This window comes from Narcine bancroftii, chromosome 4 (genome assembly GCF_036971445.1).
Source record: "Narcine bancroftii isolate sNarBan1 chromosome 4, sNarBan1.hap1, whole genome shotgun sequence".
In the NCBI taxonomy this organism is placed as follows: domain Eukaryota; kingdom Metazoa; phylum Chordata; class Chondrichthyes; order Torpediniformes; family Narcinidae; genus Narcine; species Narcine bancroftii.
The window spans coordinates 53,451,205-53,467,990 of NC_091472.1; positions in this window are offsets into that span (position 1 = coordinate 53,451,205).

The following is a 16,786-nucleotide window of genomic DNA, read 5'->3' on the forward strand; positions in this document are numbered from 1 at the left end:
ATATCTTTCCAGTAATGGAACTGAATACTATATTCCCAAGTGTTGTATGGCTTTGAAATAGAACATAAGAGGATTCGACATTACAGCACAGTGCAGGCCGTTCAGCCCACAAACTTGTGCCAATCTATATATACCCACCAAAAAAATCTAAATCCTCCCTACCTCATAATAACCCTCTATTTTTCTTTTATTCATGTGATTGTCTATAAGTCTCTTAAATTCCCCTAATGTTTTTGCCCCTCTGTGTAAAAAATTTTTTTTAAAACCCTGATTTCTCCTCCCTTCACTTTGGACAGATATCCTCTGGTGTTTGCCACTCCTGCCCTAGGAAAAAGGTGCTGGCTGCCTTCCTTATCTATACCTCTCAGAATCTTGTAGACCTCTATTAAGTTGCTTCTCATAGTTCTTCATTCCAAAGAGGAAAGTCTATATTCTGCTAACCTTGCCTCATAAGACTTATTTTCAAATCCAAAAAACATCCTGTTAAATCTCCTCTGCACCCTCTCCATAACTTCCACAACCTTCCTATAATGAGGTGACTGGATCTGTACACAATATTCTAAGTGTGGTCTCACCAGAGATTTGTAGATTTGCAACATGACCTCTTGATTCTTGAACTCAGTCCCCGACAAATGAAGCTCAGCATCCCATAGGCCTTCTTAACTATCCTAACAAGCTGTACGGTAACCTTGAGAGATATATGGATTTGGACCCCCAAGGCCACTATCTCCACACTGTTAAGTATACAACCATTAACCCTGGACTCAGCCTTCAGGATTGACTGTCCAAAACACATAACTTCACCCTTATCCAGATTGAACTTCATCTGCCACTTTTCCACCCAAGTCTGCATTCTGTCTATATCCTTTTGTAACCTATGACAATCTTCAATTCTATTCACAACTCCTCCAACGTTTGTATCTTTTGCAAACTTATGACTCATCCTTCCACTTGTTCATCCAGGTCATTCATGAAAATCATAAAGAGCAGGCAGGCCAGAACAGATCCCTGTGGAACTCCACTAGTCACTGATCTCCAAGCAGAATATCTTCCATCCACCGACTCTCTTCTTTTTATAGGCAAGTCAATTCTGAATCTACACAGCCGAAGTTCAAAGGATCCCATGCATCATGGTTTTCTCAACAATTTTAATGGACTTTATATCCTGTCGCTAAAAAAAACCTCGAATCCTAACTAATGATGTATCACATGTTGAAACCTTCTGATTGACCAATAACCCTACAGATGCCTTCATGCTCGGATCCAAATATACACTCTAATAAATTGTTATCTAAGCATCTCACAACAGATTATCTTTAATGATCAAAAGAATCTTAAGAGATAAGTAAAAAGTCATGTTCAGTACATGTCACTTGCTTATTAAATTAGATTACATCATTTCCCTGTCCAGACAAGATATTCAGTAAAATCTTATTATTATCTGTTCCCTGATAAAAAAATATTGACATTGGACAGTCTTCCAAATGAAAAGTGGCTATAAAAGAAAATATTCAAATTAAATGCAATAAACCCATGAATAATTGAGGCAAGGATCCTTAAATTAATTTGTATCGGCTCAAGACTCCTTCAGTGCAATTATATTTAAATGCTCTTGCAGAGCTGAAAAACAGGAAATGAAAAATAATAACAAGAAATAATTATTTCATTGATAAATCCCCTTCAACACCAGGGGAGGATCTTCATCATATATATATTCCTCACTTTCTCATGACAAAAATAAAATAATTTCACTGATACCAACTTAAATCAAAACATTTGACTGTTTTGGAGGCAGCTTTAAAATGTAATGTACAAGATAATTATTAAGACAAGAGCTTTACTGTCCTGTGACATAGTCACTGTGAAATTGGAAAATAATTTATTCCGAGTGGCAAGTTCACCAATTTCAGTTTTTAATTTAATTTGGATCTTGAGATTTTTTAAAAAAAGAGCACCTTCTGAAAATTGAAGTCCCCGAGCTCAATAATGTGAGTGCCAACCAGAACAAGAATATTTGGGGATTTAGATATGGGTTCTTTGGAATTCCCTGCCTTACTATTTAATTGCCATTATCACCAGGGAAAAGTAAATATTTTCATTGATAATTCATCTACCTACACAGATGCCAGTATTGAACCTTTGACATCACTTTGAACCATGGCTTACCAATTATTCTAATGACTTCCAAATGTATTGAGCATTTTTGTGTTTTCATTTGTGGAATATGAAGTAGATAACTGCAGACCAAGGGAGCAGCAACATATTAAAGGAATAATATGCACAGTGTAATGTAGCATCATATTCAACTGCCTCCAGCAGGACACCTTCTGAGGATTCCGAGTTAAGAGAAGCTGTCTGCAAAAAAAATGAACACCTTCAACCACAAAGTGTTAGGAGACGATAAAATTGTCCTATCAAGTTCAAAGGCCGTATGCCACAGCCCACTCAAAGACTGACAATAAAAGGCCAGAACAAAAATATGTAATGAAACCTCCAGATGTTACCTTGAGGCAATTGGTTCTGCTCAAGGGGCCTGTTGTCACCTTGGATTCTTCTTCTTTGGCTTGGCTTCGCGGACGAAGATTTGTGGAGGGGGTAAAAAGTCCACGTCAGCTGCAGGCTCGTTTGTGGCTGACAAGTCCGATGCGGGACAGGCAGACACGATTGCAGCGGTTGCAAGGGAAAATTGGTTGGTTGGGGTTGGGTGTTGGGTTTTTCCTCCTTTGCCTTTTGTCAGTGAGGTGGGCTCTGCGGTCTTCTTCAAAGGAGGTTGCTGCCCGCCAAACTGTGAGGCGCCAAGATGCACGGTTTGAGGCGTTATCAGCCCACTGGCGGTGGTCAATGTGGCAGGCACCAAGAGATTTCTTTAGGCAGTCCTTGTACCTTTTCTTTGGTGCACCTCTGTCACGGTGGCCAGTGGAGAGCTCGCCATATAACACGATCTTGGGAAGGTGATGGTCCTCCATTCTGGAGACGTGACCCATCCAGCGCAGCTGGATCTTCAGCAGCGTGGACCTTGGATTAATTTATGATTAATCACCAAACTGATTTTAATTGGTAAAACTGCATCTTCCATATCTCCAAGTATGTATAAGAAAGTGGAGTTCTATGCATAGGACTTCAAGGGGATAGATGCAAGAGAATTATCAATATAAAGGCTTATCAATATAATAGCCTCATTATGCTGTAGAGTTAATTCAGAACTGGGAAATTATTTAACTCACAATATTGATTCAAATGGTTACCTACATTGTGTTTCCCATTTCAATTGGCTCTTTTGCTGGCATTCAATGTCCTTTTCAGGTATCAATGATATAGAAATAGAATGGGAAATAGCATCGACGATGGACTGACTGGCTTCCTTCCATGTCTCAGTAATATTGAAATATTTGCGGGAAGATGCTCCCTTGGTACAGAAAGCGTTCAAATTTTGCAGATTTGTGCACAGACCTAAAATGTGGGGGTCATGACTTTTACCAATGGCATGTCCAATCCTATTCTACAGCTACAGTTCCAGGATATAATTCTGATTTCCATGCATTTATCCAGCATGTTTTTTTTTAATTGTATCAATTTGGAAACCACGACCACGGGTTTGAGATAAGAAAGTCAGTTTCGAATTCTTTGTTCTGAGAAGATGTACAGAGATGTAGAGAATAGAGTTAGACCTGAAAACTGTATTAACCACATCAATCACATGCTTCAAGTAATGTTTCAAGTTATATATTAAATATCTCTTAAGCATCATGTTAATCGTGTATCAAAGTTGAAAAGTAATAACCCACATAAGGTATAATAAACCTTGAAAATACTTTGTCATCGATCATTTAAGAAGAGCGAGTCATAAATAAAGGAATTCCAGACTACAGGCAACCATAATGGAAGATAATCTCTACAACTTAATCAATAGAGAGGTTGTTATTGACTCATTGATCAATAAAAGACAGGTCTCCAAGCAAGACTCGTAAGTCAAAGAAAATATGGACTATTGGCTTGTTAGTCAATAGAAGGATGAATTGGAAGATAACAGAAAGTTGGAAATTGAATTTGGAATCAGACTGGAGCTATCGGGCTCTGTTGAAATCAACTCAGAAAAAGAAACACAACAATCAAACCTATGGTATGAAGCGGGAAGCATTCTGTGTTTATTACAGATAAGAACATGGCTTGGGGCAATGGAGCTGCTTGTCCGATGGACTGTTTTGGTTTTTAGAAAAATTGTTGTGCATCTTCATGTCTGAGTGTGATGAATAACACAATGAAAAAAATAACAGCTGCAATTGCTAAGAAGCCAGAAGCAGCTGCAAAGAAATTATCTGTCGAAAAAATGAAAGTAACAGAGTTTGGAATAGAATTGTAAAGGTGACAATTGGATACCAAGGGAAATAAAAAGGGTCTTCAAGCAAGATTGATAGAGGCCATAGATAAGGAAAAGAAAGCAGTTGTGTGGGATACACCACTCCCAGAATTGATAGAGGCCATAGATAAGGAAAAGAAAGCAGTTGTGTGGGATACACCACTCCCAGAATTGATAGAGGCCATAGATAAGGAAAAGAAAGCAGTTGTGTGGGATACACCACTCCCAGAATTGCTGCATAAACCATTAATAGAATTGAATGCTGAATTCTCAAGAGTGGCTGCAGCCTTGCCACAAGATAGTGGTGGGAAAGATGAAAAATCTAAAATGGAGACGTTGTCAGAGATTGAGGCATTGTCTCAAGTACAGGATCTAATAGGACCTAATGATCATGTCTCAAATGCTGGTAGCATGAGAAGTAAAAGGAGTTCTAGAGCAATCTCCAGAGTTTCAAGTGTTGAATCTATGCACTTAAAGAGTCAAATGGCTCTTAAAGTGAAAAAGATAATGTTACAGCTTGAATTGAATTTATAAGATAAGAAGGAGCAGATAAGACAGACGTGGGAGCGGCGACAACAAGAGGAGATGCTGCGAGAGGAGCAGCTAAAAATGGAGGAAATAGAGCTAAAAAGCAAAAGAACCAACTGGAACTGGACGAAGAAATTGCTACAAATGAGGCCATGTCACGAGCACTAGAAAGTTCAATGGTATTTAGTGCTCAGAGTAAATTTTCGAAAACATCGTTTTGATGAAGAACTCCAAGAAAATAAACTATTAGATACCAAAGCTACAATATTAGAACCACGGCCAGGGCCTGGTCTTGAAATAGACAGGTCTGGGTACAAAACTAAACTAGTGCAACAGCTGCCATATGGTTTTGGTCCTGAAAATAGACATGTTTAGGTATGAAGCTAAGCCAGAGATAGAACCACATGAAGCGATTGGTGAAGCACTAAGCAGGTTAAGATAATGCAGAGCCAGTGCTACAGATACAATTTAGACTTGGTCTTGAACCAGGCAGAGGAGGGACTGAACCATTGCCGTGGATCCGAGATGAACCAGATCCCAAATTAATAAGGTGGATTTAAGGAGCCAGAGATTAACCCCTGATGTTGGTCACACTTGTCAAAGATATAAGGCAAATGCCATCTCTTATAGGGTCACATCAGGTACTCCGTAAAGAAGCAGAAATCTAGGTGAACAAAGTAATGAAAACCTCGGCATGACAAGTTTAGATGAAATGTCTGCATTGTTAATTCAATTACAGACAGTCTCATTTCTAAACAAGATAAAAATTCCAATTTTTGATGGTGACCCATTTCAATTTCAAAGGTTTATGAAAAGCTTTGAATGTGGCATTGAAATTGAAAGTCACAGCTCGGAGGATTGTTTGGATTATTTGCTTCAGTTCATGAGTAGACGACCACGAGAACTTGTAAAGAATTGCCAGTATATGGCTCCAGATCAAGGATTTACAATGGCTAAGTGGTTATTAGTGAAACATTTTGGTGACAATTATAGAATTTCTGGAGCTTATATAGATAAGGCTCTTTCATGGACATCAATAAGACCAGAGGTCATGAATGGTTTACAACTTATGCTCTCTTTCTAAAAGGATGTGGCAACATTATGTCAGAGATTGGCTATCTTGGAGAGCTGAACATAACTCAGAATATGGTAAACATTGTAGATAAATTACTCAATTGGATGAAAGAATTATGGAGAAGACAAGTTGTTGAATATCAAGGAAAACATAAGGTGGCAACTTCTTTTAAGCATTTGATGGATTTTATTGAAAGAAAAATTGATGTTGTTACAGATCCAGTGTATTGAATTAAGAGTACTCAAATCATGAGTAAAGAAGTTGAAAAGTCCAAATCGTATCCTCAACCATAGTGAAATAATCGCTTTCCTAAAGGAAAATTGAGTGTGTTTTGGCTATTTATGTAAATGACACATCAGAAAGGACTGCAAGAAGTGACTCAGCTGCAATACATATAATCTAATGCGTCCTAAAATGTTACACATCTTCAAGGAAAATAAGGAAACAGAAAAGGAACAAATGTCAATAAAAGAAATAGATGAAAACAGTGCTGAAGCTTCAGTATTGGGCTTACTGGGGCTGTTGCGGATAACTGCAAAGTCTCTATAGTACCTGTTCAAGTTAAGGTTAAGGATGGGAATCTTATTCATCTGAGGTAAAAAGACTATTCCTTTTACTCTAACAGACATGACTCATATTCCAGGATAGACTTATTTTTGCTATCTGCACATTGACAGGAAAGAATGGTGAAAGTTGAGTATAAGGCAAGGGTCCTGTCACCTCTATTGTTATCAATTGCTATGCCTGATAAACAGAACATGGTCTATAAGTGGCATTTTAATTCAATGTTGTTGAGAAGATCAGAATTTTGTTATTTCATTAGGAGACATATTGGGATTTTCTGTGAAACCAACTGTCATTCTGATGCCAATAAATGTATTACATTTAAGGGGTCAAATAATTAGCTATGCCTCAAAAAAAAAAAATAAGTGATAGGTAGATAAATTAGAAAAAGAGATACACTATTTGGAGAAGGACTTACAGTTAAGGAGCTTAGAACAAAAGCTTGAATATAATACTTTACAAGCATATAAGATTTTAAAAAAAGTAATAATGAGAACTTAACAGAGGTATTACAAGCTGGGGTAAAGAGATCATAAAGTAATATCTTGGCAATTGAAAACAGAACAGGTTTCCCATAGAATCAATGTGATGAAACAGAAACCAATAGGATCTCTTATAAAACATTAGAAATTAATGAGGCTTTTAAATCATTTTATGTTAAATTATATAAATCAGAATTTCATGGAGATTTTAATAAATTAGATAACTATTTGTCACAATTGGCCTTGCCAAAGTTAGATTTGATTGAGCAGAATGAATTAAATGTACCCTTCACACAATCAGAAACAGAGGAGGCATTGAATTTATTATATGTTAATAGATACCCCAGTGAAGATAGCTTTCCACCAGAATTTTACAAAGAATTTAAAGACTTGTTAATGCCTCTCTTTAAGTATGGGATCCCATACTTTGCCAGAATCCTTCTCAACAGCAATAATGGTGATTCTTAAGAAAGATAGGGAAATCATTGAAACTATTACCACATAGACCAATCTCTTCGTTAAATGCTGATTATAATATTAAACTAAGAATTTGGCAAATAGATTGACTAAATTTTTTGCCTAAATTGATAAATAAGGACTAAGCAGGGTTTGTGAAGAAAAGACAATCAACAGACAATGTAACAAGACTCCTTAGCTTAATCCATTTGGCCAAGAAAAGAGATGAACATAGTGTGGCAGTTGCTTTGGATGCAGAAAAGGCCTTTGATAGATTGGAATGGGACTTTTTATTTAAAGTGTTGGAGAAATTTGGACTAGGCCAAAATTTCATAAATTGAATTTGAGTTCTTTACAATGAGTCAAAGGGCTTACTCATTGTGACCAATGGTCAAATGTCTGCAATATTCCCATTATCTAGATCTAGTGGACAAGGATAGTCACTATAATCAGCCCTCTTTGTATTGGCCATAAAACTTTTGGCTGAAGTCATTTGACTGGATCCAAACATTAAGGGGTTCAGAGTGGTACATGATGAGCATAAAATGAGTCTTTTTGTAAATGATGTTCTAAAATATCTAATGGAACCTGTAACTTCCCTACAAAGACTGCATCTGCAATTGGAAGATTATGGGAAAGTTTCTGGATATAAGATAAATTGGAATAAAAGAGAGATAATAGCTTTAACGAATGGAGATTATACAGATCGCAAAAGAAATATGCAATTCAGATGACCGGCAAATGGGATCAAATATTGGGGATTAAAGTAAATAATTACTTTAAAAATTATATAAGTTGAATGATCTCCCTTTGCTTAAGAAAGTAGAAGAGGATGTAAATAAATGGATCATTCTCCCGATAATGTTGATTGGTAAAGTGAATTGTATTAAAATGAACATATTTCCTCATCTATATTACCTCTTCCAGATGCTCCCAGCACCACTCCCACAAAAATTCTTTCAAAATTTGAATAAATTAATTAGAACATTTTTATGGAAAGCTAAGTTAGCTAGAATCTCCATGGAAAAATTAACTTGGAAATGCGACATGCGAGGATTACAACTTCCCAACTTTAAATATTATCATTGAGTACCCGATATGAACTTTTTCACTTCCCCCTTTGATGGAAGCCTGCATGGGTAGAAATTGAACTGCACAAAGTCAGGGAAAGAGTGAAGAAGAATTTATATATAAATGGACTGTTAACTTTATTTTTGATGGAAAAGAAGCACCAACATATTTTGACTATTTGGTATAAAATGGATAATTTAATTGGCACAAGGAAACAAAATTACCCCAAAAATGCCCTTGTTTCAGAACAGATTAATTCCTTTAACTATGGACAATTTAATTCTACGTGCCTATTTCCATAAAGGGATCAGATATGTAGAAGATTGTTATGTACAAGGTCAATTAATGTCATTCAAGCAATTAAAAATAAATACATTTATAATAATACAATCTTCTGTTACTTTCAAGTAAGAGCTTTTCTCAGAGAATAATTGGGACCGACTATGATGTTACCAGAATGCAGTGAAATGGAGATTCTAATTCGAAAGGGGAACACAAAGAAATTCACATCAGTTATGTATTCTTTACTTCATTCGGGTACTCCTAAATGGTAGTTATATAGATCAAAACAAAGATGGGAATCAGATTTGATTATTAGTATTGATAATAAGACCTGGTTGAATTTATGTCATGATTGAATGACCAAATACAATTAATGTAATATATAGGCTGGTGCAATATAATTAAAAAAAAACCCCTATAGCTTACCCCGCAAAAAATTACATAAATTAAACTCTAATTTTTCCAATATATGTTTTCAATGCGGGGAAGAAACAATAGTTTCTTACTTTCTATCTAGTTATGTTCCAGATTGAAACTCTTTTGGGAAAATTTAATAATTTTACTAAATCAAATTATTGGGAAAGAATGGCCTCTAAGACTCTTGGGAAATATTGTGGCCGTAAAACCTAAAATAAGGCTGTCTAAGTACCAATTAGAGTTTCAATAAATTGCATTGGCAGTGGTCAGGAAATGTATTGCAGTTACCTGGAAGTCTGACTCTCTTGGAAGTAGCCCATTGGAATATTGAAATGCATAGTTGTGTTCCCCTGGAGAAAAGCACTTTCAATTTAAGGAATGTTTTTGCAGGTATGGGAACCTTATCTACAAAATGTAGGGTTGTATATTTAATAAATAAGACATTTATTCTATATATTTTTCTTTCTTTCATTTTTCTTCCTTTTATTGAGATCTAGACAAAAATAATTAGGTCCCCTTTTTTGTTGAATTGGATTCCAGATCTTGATTGCTCCTTTCATCTACTTTCATTTTTCCTTCTCTTTCTTCTCTCTTTTCTTTTTTTTCTATCCTTTTTCTTTCTTCCTTTTTCTTTTCTTCATTTATTTATGGTTTTGTTGGGGGTGGGGGATGGGGGCATAGGGGCTATATTTGGAAAATGTATCAATGATTAATTCACATTTAATTATTTATCTGTGATGGTAATTTTGGTACTATTTGTTGATAAAAACAAATAAAATCAAAAATAAGGATGGCAATCTTATGTGTAATGTAACAGTACAGACATACATTTCTTGACCGAGGAAGCATTGCATCATTTTGTACTGAGGGATCTATAAAAAGACTTAATACTGAAGGAGAAAAGGCAAAGATTCTATTGAAACCATAGGATAAAGAAAGTTTGTTGAAACTAACTTGATTTGAGGATTAAAGGTTGCTGGAAAACACCATGCTGATTTTTGTGATCACAGAATATGCCTGTGCATAAAGGTAACATCCCATATCAAAGTGATGTTGATCAGTGGAAATATCTGAGAAAGGCTTATATTTTGGAAGCAGATAACACTGAGGTAGAGATGCTAATTTGTTTGGCTCTGGAACCAATAGAACTAATCCCTTCTGAGGAAGATGGACCTTATGCTATTAAAACTTGCTTGGATGGACAGTCAATGGACCATTAGAAAGAAAGAGTAATATTGCTCAGAAGCAGTCAAAAACAATGTCAATACAATATCTGTTGTGAAACTCAATGAACCTTCAGAAGAATATGAACATTTCTTAGAAAATCCAATTGATGAAAATAAATCAGTAGAGAAGAAATTGTTTTAATCAAAAATGGATGAAAATGAACCATTAGAAGATGCTGCAAATACTTCTGGTGATTATCCCTGTGACCCTAAATCGGGAAACAAATCTGACAATATGGTACAACTGACTTCAGAGTACAAAATGTTGAAAAAGAACTTAGAAATATTGGTTGGTCCAAAAAACAGTGACCAAAAAGATTTTAACTAAGGATTTTACTTGGAAACTGAATCTGATGATTTTTCAGTTTTGAAAGTTGACAAGAATGAAGAATTAATTGAAAATAGAACTCATAAAACTAAGAGGAAGAAAAGAATAACTGCAAAGAAATGAATAGTTATTGAAGAAAGGGATTCAGCATTACCTTTTCTTTTTCCAATCTGTTTATTGAGTTATATCAAACATATATACAAAGGGAGAATTACATTAGATTCATGTATTTATTATTGTATAAGAAAAAGAACATATTAAGTATTGAACAAATATATATTAACCATAATTTTTTTTCTCCTCCTGTAAAACCAAAAAAAAAGAGATTTTTTAAAAAATTACAAAATACCCTCTAACTCATCCAAAAAAAAGTAAAAGGGACTGGGCATCCATTCTGAGAATAAAATAGGAAAACAGAGTTTCCAAGTTAAAACAAAATTTATGATAACGAACATGCAGTATAAAATTATAATTCTTAAACTATATGGAAATACTGAAATTTAAAAGATGTATCAAATATCTGACTCCCAATTTTCTCCAAACTTAAACATGACATGACAGCAGAGAGCCGTTGAAGTAGAGTAGATGGGTTAGGATCCTTCCGTTTAAGTAATATGGCTTTTCTAGCCAATAATGTTGAAAAGGCAATTATTTGCTGTGCGGAAACAGCCCAGTCTCCACTGGTAAGATTCCAAAAATAGCTGTTAATAGATTTGGTTGTAATTCTAATCCTAGAACTTTTGTTAGGGTTTCAAAGACATCTTTCCATAGTTTTGAACACAACGAAAACATATGAGTTAAAGTGGCTACCTCAGCTTTGCACCAATCACAAGTAGGATTTGTGAAAAATACGGGCCAACTTATCTTTAGACATATGTGCCCGATGTACCACCTTGAACTGAATCAAGGAATGATGGGCACAAATTGATGAAGTATTTTGTCATCAAAAAATATGATCCTATTGGATTCTTGGAATTCCAAACCCCAAGCACCTTTCATTTTATCGTAGGATATTGGTCACAAATTAAGTATCTAATTATATTTTATAATCATATAACAATTACAGCACAGAAACAGGTCAATGTGGCCCTTCTAGTCCATGCCAAATACTTTCTCCCACCTAACGCCACTGACCTAAACTCAAACTGTAACCCTCCATTCCTTTCCTGTCCATATACCTATCCAACTTCTCCTTAATTGCTAATATCGAGCTTTCCTCCACCCCTTCGTCTGGATGCTTGTTCCACACAGTAAAGAAGTCCACCCTCATGTTTCCTCTAAACTTTTTCCCCCCTAACTCTCAGCTCATGTCCTCTTATTTGTATCTCCCACTTTCTTAAAGGAAAAAGCCTCTCCACGTCTATGCAATCTATACCACTAATAATTTTAAATATCTCAATCAAAACTCTCTCAACCTTCTATGTTCCAAAGAATAAAGATCTAACTTATTTAACATTTCCCTATAACTTAGACCCTGTAACCCTGGCAACATTCTAGTAAATCTTCTCTGCACTCTCTCCAAAACTGTACACAATACTTCAAATTTGGCCTCACCAATGCCTTGTACAATCTTAACATAACATTCCAGCTCTTATACTCAATGCCCTGATTTATAAAGGCCAACATACCATAAGCTTTCTTCACCACCCTATCCACATGTGGGTTCACCTTCAGGGAACTATGTACCATTATTCCTAGATACCTCTGTTCAACAGCATTCTTCAATACTCCACCATTCACCATGTATGTCCTAGCTTGATTTGCCCCCTACCAAAATGTATCACCTCACACTTATCTGTATTAAACACATTTTCCATCTTTCAGCCCACTCTTCTAACTGGCCTAAATCCCTCTGGAAGCTTTGAAACTCTTCTTCACTATCTGCAGCTTTGCCTATCTTAGTATCATCCGCAAACTTACTGATCCAATTTACCGCCCCATCATCCAGATTGTTAATGTATATGACAAATAGTAATGAACCCAGTAATGAACCCGAGGCACACCACTAGTCACTGGCTTCAAATCTGACCAATAGTTGCCTACCACTATTCTTTGGCATTTCCCATTCAACCATTCCTGAATCCATTTCACTACTTCAGTGATAATACCTAATGAGTGAACCTTCCTAACTAAACTTCCCTGAGGAACCTTATTAAAGGCCTTTCTAAAGTCCATATATAAAGTCTATAGCATCCACTGCCTTACACCATCAACTTTCTAGTAACCTCCTCAAAAAATTTGATAAGGTTTGTCAAACATGATCTTCCCCTCACAAATCCATATTGACTGTTCCTAATCAAACACTGCTTATCCAAATATTTATATATACCACCTCTAAGAATACTTTCCATTAACTTACCACCACTGACGTCATACTTACAGGCCTATAATTATTAAATTTATTCATAGCACATTTTTTTAAACAATGGAACTACATGAGCTACCCTCCAATCCTCTGGCACCATTCCCATTACTAATGATATTTTAACTATCTCCCTCAAGTTCCTAGGGAATATCTTGTCAGGGCCTGGAGACTTATCCACCTTTATCTTTCTTAAAAGCCCAAGTATTTCCTCTTCTTTAATCATCATCGTTTCTCTATCTTCCCTACTTATTTCCTTTAATTTACACAGATCAATATCCTTCTCCTTAGTAAATATTGAAGATTAAAAAAACTGTTCAAAATCTCCCCATCTCCTTTGGCTCCACACATAGCCATCCACTCTCAACCTCTAGGGAGCCAATTTTATCCCTCACTATCTTTTTGTTCCTAATATATCTGTAGAAGCCATTTTGATTTATTTTCACCTTACTTGACAAAGCAACCTCATATCTCCTCTTAGCCTTTCTAATTTCCTTCTTAAGATTCTTTTTGCATTCTTTATATTACTCTAGCACCTCATTTACTTCATGCTGTCTATACTTTTTGTACACCACTTTCTCTTTCTGAACCATATTTCCAATAACCCTTGAAAACCAAGGCTCTCTAAAACTTTTAACCGTTCCTTTCATCCTAACAGGAACATACCATTTCTGTACCCTTAAAATTTCACCTTTGAATGCCCTCCATTTTCCTTCTACTTTCTTCCCATAAAACAATTTATCCCAGTCCACACCTTCCAAATCCATTCTCATCGCATCAAAATTAACCTTTCTCCAATCAAAAATCTCAACCCTGGGTCCAGACCCAACTTTCTCCATAATTATTTTGAAACTAATAGTATTGTGATCACTGGACACAAAGTGCTCCCCAACACACACCTCTGCCACCTGACCTATCTCATTTCCTAAAAGCAGATCCAACACTGCCCCTTCTCTAGTTGGTACCTCTATATATTGATGTAGAAAACTATATTGTAGCTATTAACCCTTTTTGAAGTGGATATACCTGAAAAAAGGGTGTTTTATATTAGATGGGTAAGCAGAAGGATAGTTTGAAAATAAAGTATGCAGAAAGTCCCAAATTTACAAAACCCTAAAAAAATTGTGCCTTGCTCAAATCATATTTGTCTGCTAACTGATTGAAAGATATTAAGCAGTCTCCTGCAAATGGGTCTGAAAAGGTTATTTACTCCTTTAATTCTCCATATTGAAAATGCCTGATCAATCAATGATACTTCAAAAAATAACTTAAGATGTACTTTACTAGGTCCCACAACGAAGGTTAGTTAGGAAGGTATAATAGTTGAGAGGTTATGTTAAGATTGCACAAGGCATTGGTGAAGCCAAATTTGGAATATTATGTTCAATTCTGGTCACCAAATTACAGGAAGGATGTGAACAAAATAGAGATAGTACAGAGAAGATTCCTCAGAATGATACCTGTGTTTCAGAACCTAAGTTATAGAGAAATATTCAACAAGTTAGGTCTTTATTCCTTGGAGCATAAAAGGCTGAGGGGGGGGGGTGGATTTGATAGAGGTCTTTAAAATTTTGAGGTGGATAGATAGAGTAGATGTAGATAGACTTTTTCCATTGAGGAGAGGAGAGATTCAAACAAGAGGACCTGAGCTGAGATTTGGGGGCAAAAGTTTAGGTGCAACACAAGGGGAAGCTTCTTTACTCAGAGAGTGGTGTCTTCTGGTGGAGGTGGTGGAGGCAGGTACTGTTGTGTATGCACTTACACAATTAAATCTTAGAGCTGTGGTGCTTTCTCATTCTTTAATTCCATCAGACTAACATGGCTACAGACATACAGAGATATATACGTGGAGGGGTGACATCATGACATGGGTGTCATGATGGACAGCAGGGCAGGCTTATACACAACACTCTTTTCCCCCTCCCACCCCATGCAATAAATTTTGAATGGGCCCCCTCTAACTACTATTACTACATCAGGCCCATGACTACTAGTGTGAATTAGGGTACATAGAATGAGTGATTATAATATGGAAAGGAACAATAATAATTATGGAACATAGTCCTTAAAGTGCTTGAATGGTCTTCTTTCTCTCTTGGACTGCCTCAGCATGGCATGCTGGACCCACCGATATTCAGGTCAACGGCGATTGCCGGCTGTCGCTAGCCTCTACATGCTTGTTGAAGTTACTGGGCTACACATCTCCATCCCTCTTTCACTCAGCCCAAGGGGTTGGATTCCCATAGCAGGCCACTGCAGATCTGGTTCTACCTCCTCCAGGTCGAGAGGTAATTTATGGACTTCGGTGTCAGACCATGGCCACAATTGGTCAATGTGTTGTTTCCACAGGCTGTCTCCCACTAGAACAGAGTATGAGCAGGGGGTCAACTTTTGTGAGATCACCCCCTATTGTCTGTAATCTTCTGCTAGTACTCTCTCGCTCACCTCCAGTGTTCTAGTCAAAGTTTGTGGCAATGTGGATTTTTCAAATTGAAGGCCCAGATCATGGTGAACTGTGGATCGCCTTTTTGACTGTTTGCACAAAGTGTTCCACCTCTCTATTAGTACTTGGGTGATAGGGTGCCTTCAAAATATGTCTGATATTGTTGTTGCACATAAGTTTCTTGAAATGTTCTGATGTAAACTGGGGCCCATTGTCCAAGACCAATTCATGAGGTCATCTGTATGTGGCAAACATGGCCCGCAGACATTCAATTGTAGAATCAGTTTTGGTGTTTTTCATACGCAAAACTACTGGCCATTTGGAATGTGCGTCCACCACTGTAAGGAAAGTCTCTCCCATGAATGGCCCCACAAAGTCTACATGAATCCGATGCCAGGGTCTGGAAGGCGATTTCCACGGGTTGGCCTCGGCCTGAGGCATTCTTGGCTGCATTGACTGACATATTGTGCATTCCCTCACTGTTGTTTCAATGTCTATGTCTATTAATGGCCACCAAACATGCATCTGGGACAGCAATTTCATTCGTACCATTCCTGGATGGTTGTGGTGCAGCTCTGATAATATGGTGTTTTGCCATTTGGCTGGGATAATTGTACGGGTACCCCAAAGTAAACATCCTTCTTCAACTGATAGTTCATGGCGGCGTGTGAAGTAAGTTTTCAGGTCTTCTGGTATAACCTCAGATTCTGGCCATCCATTAAGGGTAAAGTATAAGACTTTGCTTAATGTTGCCTCCTTTTTGGTTTTCTTTGCTGATCATCTGGGCTGTCATGGGCAGTTGTTGTAGTTGTTCTTGGTTGATCGCTGCTGTCTCTGCTGTCCATTTAATTTCTTCCTTTTGTTCAGTTTCAGGTAATGGTAAGTGTGATAAGGCTGTTGATTGTTCCTGGTTTATGTATTACCTCATAGTTGTTTGCGGCTAGTAGTATGGCCCATCTTTGAATTCTGGCTGCAGCTAATATTGGCCCCCCTTTGTGGGGGCCCAGAATCAAATTTAGAGGTTTGTTGTCAGTGATTTGGGTAAAAGTTCTTCCATAGAGATATTGGTGGAAACCTTTTACACCATAAATTATCACTAATCCTTCCTTTTCCAGTTGTATGTGATTGCGTTCACTTCCAGTTAATGTCCACAAAACATATGACACTGGTTGCTCACCTTTCTCTTTAATTTGGG